This window comes from Mustela putorius, unplaced genomic scaffold (genome assembly GCF_011764305.1).
Source record: "Mustela putorius furo isolate JIRA1106 unplaced genomic scaffold, ASM1176430v1.1 tig00000174_pilon_pilon_pilon, whole genome shotgun sequence".
In the NCBI taxonomy this organism is placed as follows: domain Eukaryota; kingdom Metazoa; phylum Chordata; class Mammalia; order Carnivora; family Mustelidae; genus Mustela; species Mustela putorius.
The window spans coordinates 15,410,882-15,421,837 of NW_025421304.1; the positions used below are offsets into that span (position 1 = coordinate 15,410,882).

At 45.6% G+C, this 10,956-nt stretch overlaps 1 pseudogene; it reads right to left on the bottom strand.

Annotated features, from left to right (window-relative positions):
- Window positions 1-9,900: 9,900 nt before the first annotated feature.
- On the bottom strand, window positions 9,901-9,989 carry LOC123391055 (annotated as a pseudogene).
- Between the last annotated feature and the right edge of the window lie 967 nt (window positions 9,990-10,956).

The window sequence follows — 10,956 nt, forward strand, 5'->3', positions numbered from 1 at the left end:
TTTTTAAGGGCTCTAAAAATCGATGCTACGCTCCACGACCATCCATCTTTATATAGTAATAAATTAAGTGGGAGGTATTGATATTTTTGACTGAGCTTTTAAAATTTACATACTAATGACAATTATACCCTGGTGAGTGTTGATTTCTGCTGCTGTTTACTGTTTGTGACTGGGGCAAGAGGCGTTTGAGTCTCGCCTGTTTGCTGTGCTGTTCCCTAGGGTCCCTCCATGTCTCAGGTGGGAGACTGAAGTCAGTCGGAAACTGGGTCCCAAGGAGGGGAGCGCTCAGGAAAGCCTTGCTCTCCCGAAGGCGTTCTCCAAGAACTCGACCAAGGGCAAGGCTGCATGACCTCAGGCTTGGCAATGAATGTGGTGGAACTAAGGTAGGGTTATAGCAAAATACCCCATGGTGGTGGGCAGTGGCCCTTGCCCATGGGTACCAGGCAGGGATGTCCTGTGGGTCCTCTTGTGGTACCAGATATTAACCCTTTAGGTGCCGAATTAAAGGAAGTGAGGAGAGTTCTGGGCAAAAGCCAGGACAACAAGCACCAGGGGGACTGGCAGGGAATGGCTGTTCAGCAACTGGTATAAAATATCCCAATATTTAACACCAATGCAGACTGGGTGAATTTTAGCTCTGGATATGAACATCCTGCCCTCCCCGCCCCACCCCCCACACCACCACCAGCACAGACACGTTTAGAAATCTTGGGGTCACAGAGGCATCATGTGCCCTCTCCATTTTGTAAAGAAAAAATAAATAAATAAAGGAGAATTTGGAACCCCTGACATGGAGTGTCTGGCTCGCCTCGTGCTTACAAAGAGTTTCTAGTAAATTCTGAGTTTGGGCAGAAACGTTGACAACCACCGCCTGCCCTCTCCACCCCCCACCCCCCCCCGCCCCGCCTGGACTTCTCCCTCCCTTGAGACAAGTGAAGGGTGGCTTCTCAACTCTTGGCAAGGGTTTGTTTGGAAGCAAAGACAAAGGCCTAGCAGAGAGGGAATGAAAGGAACAAGGACAGGGACACCCTATGATTTCCTCCGATGTGACCGAAGCCCTCTGGCCAACCAGAGTGCTAAACCACAGGCAGCTGCCCAGGAAAACTACCCACAAATGGGCATGAAGGCCTCAATTTCATTGAGACAATTATGTCGGGCACCGGGACAGCCTCCAAGCTAACAACACTTCATACGCAGAGATTAATTTGTCACTAATATTGATTGTCGGAGGCCTGTCTCATTCTAGTTAAGACGCCACGAGGCACCAACAGCGGCCACTTGTGCTTGATTTTTTTTCCTTCTAAAACGTCCAGGATGTTGAGGAGGCAACTCCAGGAGGTGCCGGCCCCAAGTTCTGTCAAACTGGATCCAGCAGGGCTGCCCCCGCCGAGGGCAAGGTGCGTGCATTTTGTCTCCATTTTGAAGAGGCAGCCATAAATTATTTGTTTACACACCAGGGTCTGGTGGGTTTTGTTTGTTTGTTTGTTTGTTTACCTCTCTCCCCTCCCTGAGACGGGTCCCCCAGCGGGGCCAGGTGCGGAGCGCAGAGAGGGGCCCGTGGAACTTTCCAGACGCAGCCTTGAAATTGTTATGCAGGATTATCCGAATATGAAGGCAGCCGAAAGCCCACCTTCTCCAGTTTCCCGCGGCGTGGAGACGGCTCGGTGACATCCAACCGTCCAGGAAGTGCCTTTGCAAGAGTGGGCGCAAAGAAAGGGCGGAACACAGGAGAGGTGTGCAGAACTCACTTTCATCAGAGGATCGGCTTTCAGGCCGGTTCGGGAGCCCAGAGCGTTATTGTATTACACACGGCGGGGAAATGCGCCTTGCTCTGCTTCCTTCTCCCCCACCCCTCGCCTTTCTTTTCTTTGAGCGTTTTCGAAATAAAAGAGTGTTTTCTTCCAAATTGTGCTGGGAGGCAAATTCTTGAACAGTGTAATAGAAAATGTTAGACAATATTCCTTACCGGAGCTATTGACATTTTGGATTGTTGTGACACTTTGATTTTTCTCAAAACATATGGATCAAGCCTGGCTGCATTATTGGACAGGAAGTCCTGATGAAAGGCCTTCCTTTATCTTTCTTTGTCTTCCCCCCCTCTGTTTGTTCATGGCTTTCGCTCTGAATATAATCGTGGTTTTCTTAAGCTGTCCGGGGAGTCCTTACTGCCTTGCTAAATATTTCATGGCGCACAGCACACCATACCTGCCAACTGCCTCTTATTTGTTGTCAAAAATAAAGGGTTCATCCTTCGGAGCGGGGGAAGAAAAAGAGCGCCGGTTTATTCTATTGTTTTTATTTTAAAGTTTCTCATCTGCCCCAAATGCGTGGAGACACTGGCAATCCGGGAGTGGTGCCTTTCATTTTCCGGGGACACGGCTGGCCATTTATTTATTTATTTGCGGCGAGCGCCCTTCTATGATTCTCAGCGCCTGTTTCTTTGCAATTCTTTCCCGTCCTATTTGTTCAAAAGGGAAAAGTTCAAAGCGGCTCCGTCAGCTGAGGGAGAAGCCTGCTGAATACTAACCCTCCAGCGCCCGCCTGCGCTGACCTTGAGAGGGGAGCCCTAAACGGTCCCATGGCCAACCCGCACGTGTGTTTGGTTAGACCAGGTCGGGAAGGGTCAAGGCTCACCTGAGGCCAGCCGAGCCCGGCCCGACCTGCCCGAGCGGCGGGGGTCATGCATTTTTAAAAGGGACATTCTCCGCTCTGAATGGGCCTAATATGGTCTCTGTTTAAAAACCTGTCAGAATCCCAAGCACACACTCCATAAAATATAAATAAGTACTTACTGTTTGCAGATGTTGCTTGTTTTTCATAATGTTTGTATTTGAAGTCTCGAATCCTCACTTCCTGTCAGGTTCCCCCATGCCTCTCTCCTCCTGTTTCTGAAGGAACAAGGGAGAACTTCAGATCGCAATTTCTCAATGAAGACACTTTCTGTCAAGTCTGTCAGCGTCTGTGGTACAATTAGCATTTTTTCCTCTCTCTCGGTCTCTCTCTCTCTCTCTCTGTTTCTCCTTCTCTCTCTCAACACAGATTTATTTCTCGCCATTTTGACCGGGGACGTGGTTTTACCTGTCCTGTTGGTGCCTTTGCAAGGGGCTCGCTCAGGAAGATGTGAGATAGATAGATAGATAGATAGATCGATATCATCTCTATCTATCTATCTATATTTTTGATGAGACCCTGAAAAGCAAAGCTGGAAGTCATCAGGCCTATAAGCTGCACACTTAGATTAATTGGAGAGAATCAGGGAAAAAGACCATGGGGAACCTTCATCATCGTTCCTGGGGAAATTTGGAGATAGGGCCTCATACGTCTTTGCCATGTTCATCCTGGGAGCCCCGGTGATAAATTCAGCACAGGTGTCTTGATTCATTTATCTACGTGTTAGGCTGCGTCTGTGCCATCCCGCCCCTGAACCGGACCCTGGGATTCCTACCAGGGTCTTCCTCAGGCCTTTCCCACGCTGCCCTGAGCCCACCCAGCTGCAAAGCCACTCCGCAGAGCCTGGGGGGGGGCAGTCCGAGGGGGCTCCATCTCCACCTCTGTGCCCATGGGACCCCTTCTCTGCCTCCTGTCTCCCTTCTGGTTTCCTGCTGGCTACCCCCATGGGGGTGGCAGGTGACAGGGGGGACTGGGCCCCTCTTCTTGCATGACAAAGCCAGCAGGTCATTTATTCCAGAGTCCCCGGTGGCTGGTGCATGTAGGAGAGGAGCGTGGATGTTGCTTGGGCAGCCCTCCCACGATCCAGCTGAACATTTAAATAACCCACTCTCTGGGGCTCCCACCTCGCCAATTTAGAAAAACGATCTGGGAGTGCTCCCCCCATGCACGAGGACCTGCAGAAACGGGCATTTAGGCATGCACTTCTTTATTTACTTTTTGTTTTTTAAACTGTTTATGCAATCCTCTGGTTAAAACGGCCAGCACAGCCCTTGTTCTCCAACCCTGTTGCTTCTTTGTTTAGAAAGCGGTAGTTTAAAAGAGCCCCTCTGTGGGGTCCCCGCTCTGCCTTTCTTCTCAGGTCCCCAGTTCCAAAGCCAGCGTCACTGGAACTGGTGACCAGTTCCAGCCAGGTCACCAGTCTCCCCAAGAACCGAAAGCCGGAAGCCGGCTGCCCCAGCCCCAAATCCCTGTTCAGGATCCAAGACTCCCCTTCACCCACTCGAGCTGGAGATGGATGACGGAGCTGTTCTCCTGCCGTTTGCTTTAGTAAGAATAGTATGGAAGGCGGGAGGAAGGAAGGGAAGAAGAGAGAGAGGTGGAGGGAGGGAGAAGGAAGACTGGAGGAAAAGAAGAGACCCGCCAAGCCTTCCCCGTTTCCCCGCGCTTCCAGGGAGGATCCGATGATAAACACGTTCCCAGGACGGGCGGCTCCGTGCTGGAATCAGGTCGGTGGGGCTGGCTTCGTCTTTAAAGCACAGACACCATAAATCAAGATGAAAATCCTTCGGCCCCAAAGCTTTACCAATTGATACAATTTGAAAATGGGCAGCGGAGAGGCTGGGGAGAAGGCTGACATGATGACTTTTATAATAGCAGAACGTTTAAGGTTCTAGAAATAAAAGGAAGAGGATGAAATCAGGCCCGTTGGTCTCTGCCTGCAGGCTCTCTGAGCTCTCACTGGAAGCTCCCGTAATTATTTCTGCTCTGGCTTTCCCCTCTTTTTTTTTTTTTTTTTTTCCAACAGTCTGTTTGAAATGAAGCAGAACCGGGCATGGCAAAGCTTATCAGTGTCATTAGCTGACAGGGCGCCCGGCACACCTGCTTTTACTAGCTGCCATTTCAGGCACTAATGCCACAGAGAATGTTGCTTGGGTCCTTATAATGTGTAAAGATTCATTTATTTCACCTTTTGAACCTGACTGACCCCCTGGGCTTGTGTTGGGGAGGGGAAGGAGGACTGGAGAGGGTTTTTTCTTTTTTTTTTTCCCTAGCACTTAGAAGAAGCTGACAATTAGGGGTCTGGCCCTGGGGCTGTTGTTAGGATAGAAGCTTAAGAGTGAGGTGGGAGCTTAGCCAGGGAGCTGGGTAGGACTTGGGCCATCAGGCTGGGGTGGGGACTGGCGGGTGGGGGGCGCTGAGGGGGATGATGCCGAGCCCCACCCCCCACCCCGTTCCCCCTGGCTGCTGGCTCCCTGGATCTGCGGTGGCCCATGTGCAGGGGCTGCTTTGACATGGGGGGAGGCCCCCTTACCTGCTGAGACCCCCGTCCTGCCTCCCACCACACCCATTACACCTCCGCTATTCACTAGGACCGTGAGAAAGACCTTTAAACGTCGTTTTGCCCTTGGAATGACTTGGCTCTGAGTACCTCGTTTTGTTGATGATGGTCGAGCATTCTTGGCCATCGTGTACACCTAGGAATTCCTGCAAGGGGAGAAATATCTACCCTTCAAACTGCTTTGCAATATAACGGAATTTTTATGACTACTAAACTTAGCCATTAATGAAGTTGCTATAATATTAAGTTTTGCAGGCATTTTAATGAAACTTCTATTAATTTTAATTTTATGGTTTTCTTCTCATATTTTGAAATATGAATATATATATTATATTATGTATCTAATAATATATTATTATATTATATTATATATCTAATAATATAATATATATGTATCTCAAACATTTTAATAACCTCTGAAAAGGAAAGGCTGGTGGCTCCTAGGTGTCTGATGAACCTTCCTGCCGTTTCTTTTTCTTTTTTTTTTTTCTTGCTTTCCTTTGATATGGCTTTGACGTCTACATTTTCCCTTTTAGAAGTTTCAGCGTGAGGTCTTAGTTTGCTAGGAATAAAAAAGTCATTCTTGTCGGTGGAACTTACACTCTTGGGGTTTTGACTCTGGCTCCTTCCATCCTGTACCTCCTAACTAGTCCTAGAGAGAGTCAGCTATATTCCTCAATCTCTTCCTGGAAACCCGGGCTCCCTTCATTTCTTGATTCTTTCTTCTTTTCGGGAACTTGACTGTACACCTCTGTGGTTTTTGCCTTAGTAGCCGAAGATGAGCTCTTTCCTAGGAAACCCCAGGTCCAGGGAAGATCACCCTTATTGGCCTGTTGAACCCAAGCTGAGTTTTCTAACCTAGAACACTACTGCCGTAGGCATCAGGGCTCTCTTGAACCTTGAAAGCTCATGCTAGAAAAACATCTGTCCCCACCTGTAAAATAGACTTCTTTGCTAACCCCCTGAGTCAATGATTTCAGGGCTTTAGCATCTTTTATGAGGGCATGAGTTTCCAGTGGTTCTGCCTGATACTCTTGTTGGCAAAGTACTCCTGAATTTGTGATGAGATTGATTTTATTTTTAAAAGCTACAGATTTCCGAGTGGAGCCATCCATCATTTGACTTCTGTCTGAATCCCTTTCCTGGTGGAATTTTATTCCTGCAGACACCGTACAGTTCAGAGTTCATGTACTTGAATTCTAAAGATTCTTTTGGATGAAAACATCTCAGTCCGCAGTCCTGGGGAGTGAGTGTAGCATCATAGAATCTGGGCATGTATATGGCTGCATGGTGAATTAATACTTGTCAGACCTTGTTACTCTGAAATGGCCGTGGCAAGGTAATGACCATCATTCATTTTATTTTATTACTTTTTTTTATTTGATTTCATTTAGGCTTTGGCAAAGGTGAGGGGACCGACTCGTATTTCCTGTTTATGTTTGATATCCAAAGCCCCCCGGGGGAGGGAAGGTGATGCTAGGGGAAAATGATGCAAATTAAAGAGGAAATTTGCAAAGACACCTTGATAAACTAAAAAATGAGAACATCTAGCTTTCACTGCTTGGTCATCCCGATTCTTGGCTCTTGCACTCATGATTAGTGAAGAAGGTCTGAAGAGGGCATGGAGCCCATGTGGCTTTCCAGGTGAGTGGCTTTCTTGTTTGCAGGTGAAATGGTGTTTGGAGGTTTAGCATCCAGAAGCAAAAAAAAAAAAAAAAAAAAAAAAAAAAAAGCTAAGTTTTCTCTTAGCAGCTGAGACTAGAAAGCCCACTGAATGATGAAACTTCAGGCCTTCATAGCCAATAAATCCTCTCTATGCCTGTTAGAGTACATGCAATTATGAAGGGAGCCCTCAGTGGGGCATCGTGGGGGTGGGGGCATCCCCTGGGAAAGAGGCCGTTCCAAGTGAAGGGAATCTTAATAGCCAGGGCATTTGGTGCTGGGATAAAAGGCGGCGTGGCCTACCGGGAAGTAACAGTTCAAATCCCACTTCTGGCACTTCCTAGGTATGTGACTAATTTTAAAACAGGCACTTGTGATCTCTGTCTGTCATAAAAATAAAATATTAAAAAAAAAAACAACAAGGGGCGCCTGGGTGGCTCAGTGGGTTAAAGCCTCTGCCTTCGGCTCAGGCTCAGGTCATGATCCTAGGGTCCTGGGATCGAGCCCCACATCGGGCTCTCTGCTCAACGGGGAGCCTACTTCCTCCTCTCTCTCTGCCTGCCTCACTGCCCACTTGGATCTTTGTCAAATCAATAGAATCTTAAAAAAAACAAAAACAAAAACAAAAACAAACAAACAAAAAAAACCTCAACAAGCCATTTTCTCTCTTATTATAAATCCAATATATATATTTTTTAAAGTTCACTGTGATAAGCGTAGTCACTGTCTGTCACCGTATTACAGTATTATTGGCTAGATTCTCTATGTTGTACTTTTCAACTCCATGACTATTTTAGTTATTTTTTAAAGATTTATTTATTTATTTGTCAGAGAGAGAGAGCACAATCAGAGGGAGTGTCAGGCAGAAGGAGAGGAAGAGGCAGGCTCCCCACTGAGCCGAATGTGGGGCTCAATCCCCGGACCCCAGAATCATGACCCGAGCTGAAGGCAGATGCTTAACCAACGGAGACATCCAGGCATCCCTGACTTATTTATTTTATAACTGGGAGCTGGTACCTCTGAATCCCCTTGTTTCACCTCCTTCCTTCTACCTCCCCTCCAGAAGCCATCAGTTTGTTCTCTGTATTGACAAGCCTATTTGCGTTTTTCTGTTTGTTCATTTGTTTCAGTTTTCAGATTGTACATACAAGGGAAATCGTGTGGTATTAGTCTTTCTCTGTCTGACTTATTTCACTTAGCATAACACCCTCTAGGTCCATTCATGTTATCACAAACAACAAGATCTCATTCTTTTTGATGGCTGAGTAATATTCCTTTGTACACGTAAACCACACCTTCTTTATCCATTCGTCTATTGGTGGACACTTCGGTGGCTTCCATGCCTTGGCTATTGTAAATAATGCTACAATAACACAGGCATGCACATGTCTTTTTGAATTAGTGTTTTCCTTTGGGTTAATATGTAGCAGTGGAATTACTGCATCATATGGTAGTTCTGTTTTTAATTTGTAGAGCAATCTCCATACTGTTTTCCACTATGGCTGCACCAATTTACATTCCCACCAATGGTGGACAAGGGTTCCCTTTCCTCCACATTCCTGCCAATGCTTGTTATTTCTTGTCTTTTTGGTACTAGCTATTCTCAGTTTTTAAATTTTTTTTTTAAAGATTTTATTTATTTATCAGAGAGAGAGAGGGGGAGAGAGCAAGCACAGGCAGACAGAATGGTAGGCAGAGGCAGAGGGAGAAGCAGGCTCCCTGCTGAGCAAGGAGCCTGATGTGGGACTCGATCCCAGGATGCTGGGATCATGACCTGAGCTGAAGGCAGCTGCTTAACCAACTGAGCCACCCAGGGGTCCCTAAATTTTTTTTTTTTTAATAGAAGCAGAAAGAAGAAAACAAAAGCACATCCTTAATCTCATGCATTCAGACAAAACCTACCCTTCATTCTTTCATGGCCATCTTTCCAAATTCTCTCTCACAAATAGATATACACACTTGAGTAACAAAAATAAGATAACACATGGCATCTTATAAGTCCTTCTTTTCTCTTTATGTTCAGTTCTGGACATTGTCAGCATTTTGTAATGGCAGCACAATGTCTCATCTTACAGATATGCTTTATTTACCCAAACTTCTATTATTGAATGTATAGGTTGGTCCAACTATTCACAACTACAAAATGGCTGTGACAAACACTTGTAGCTAACTGTCCACCCAGGTTCAAGATGACTGTATTTCCTTACAGAAAAACTCTTCTAAAGTCAGATTTTTGGACAAAAGGACATGCATGTTTTTCCTTGAATAAACTTGAAATTTATTGAGATTTGTGGATAGGTAGATCCATATGTTTTCTAAAATTTAGGACTTTTGGGCCATTATTTCTTCAAATCTCTCTGCTCCTTTCTTACCCTCTTCTTCTGAGACCACCTTGATGCATATATTAACCTGTTTAATGGTACCTCATAAGTCCCTTTGAATCTTGATTTCTTCATTCTTTTTGCTCCCCAGACTCATAATATCAAATGACTCCTCTTCAAGTTTGCTATTGTTTGCTCTGCTTATTCGTATCTGCTCTGAACTACTCTTGTGAATGTTCTGAGTCAGTTATTATATTTTTCACCTTCAGAGTTTCCTTTAGGTTTTTCTTTTCTTTCTTTTTTTTTTTAAAGATTTTATTTATTTATCTATCTATTTATTTATTTATTTATCAGAGAGCGAGAGAGAGCACGTACACAAGAGTGGGAGTGGCAGGCAGTGGGAGAAGCAGGCTCCCGGCTGAACAAGAGACCAGATTTGGGGCTCGATCCCAGGACCCTGGGATCATAATCTTAGCTGAAGGCAGATGCTTACCCAACTGAACCACCTGGCATCCCCACTCTTGGTTCTTTTAAAATAGTTTCAATCTCTTTGTTCAAGTGCTTATTTTGTTCACATGTTGTTTTCCTGATTTCTTTTAGTTCTTTGTGTTTTCTTTTAGCTGTTAGAGTCTATTTAAGATAGTTTTTTTTTTTTTTTGGTTGTTTGTTTGTTGTTGTTTTTTTTTATATCAGATGGGTAATGTGCCAAGGTCATAAGGTTCAAGGCAGACAAGGCGCTCATACTCAGTCATCATGCTTATGAACTACAAAAGGATGTTAAGACAGTTCTTTTAAAGATTTTGCCAAGTAAGTATGATGCCTGTGTGTTTTCAGGGACTGTGTCTGGAGATTTATTTTGTTTTTTCTTTGTATGCCTTGTGATCTGTTGTTTAAAATTGGGTATTTAAAAAAATCAGCCACCTCTCCCTGTCTTTGCAGACTGGTGGGCAAGACCTTCACCAATTAGCAAGGCAAGTTCTGAGCCTTGGGATCAGCCTCTCATGAAAGTTTGAGGTCTTCTCAGGTCTTTTCTGGACATAAGTCTTTCCTGGGCCTATATATTGTGCCCTACCTGTGACCATTTTTAAATGTCTTCATTTTCCCGAGTCTAACCTCTGTTTCTTCTTGGGCCTTCCCTGCTTTCTTATGCTCCCCAATCAGTAATCATTTGCCTCAGGATTCTGCAGGGGTGTAGTTCCCTTGAATGTTCTTGAATCACACCCACTGCTTCCTGTTTGAGCTCCAGATCAGATGCCACAGAGGCTGGTCCCTCAGGCAGCCTCCCCCCCCCCCCAGGTTAGAACATCACGAATTAGGTCCATCCTGCTCTCTCTGATTTCAGGAAGAGAACTGGGACTTGCAGTCCTTCTTCCCCCAAACTGTGCCATGGGGGGGGGGGGGTAAAACCAAACCGTATTTCCTACCAGTGGAGTATGACTTTTTCTTGGTTGGGCCTTTGCTTGGTTGCTGTAGATCTTTGACTGATTTCCAGAACTCCTATTACATCATTTTAGCATATACAGGAGTGATTATTCAAGAGTTTGCTGGGAAGGTCCCACAATTCTTAAGCAAGTCTAGGAATCTCCTCTTCACCCCTTTGGGCTGCAGTGCCAAAGTTGAGTCATTCTTGAAGTTCTCTGGAAAGCTGCTGTAAACCTTGCATCATCTTAGGCTCTTGGCTACAAATGGCCTCTAGAAAAAGATGACTTCTCTTCTACTTTGCAGATCCCACATCCGGGCTTC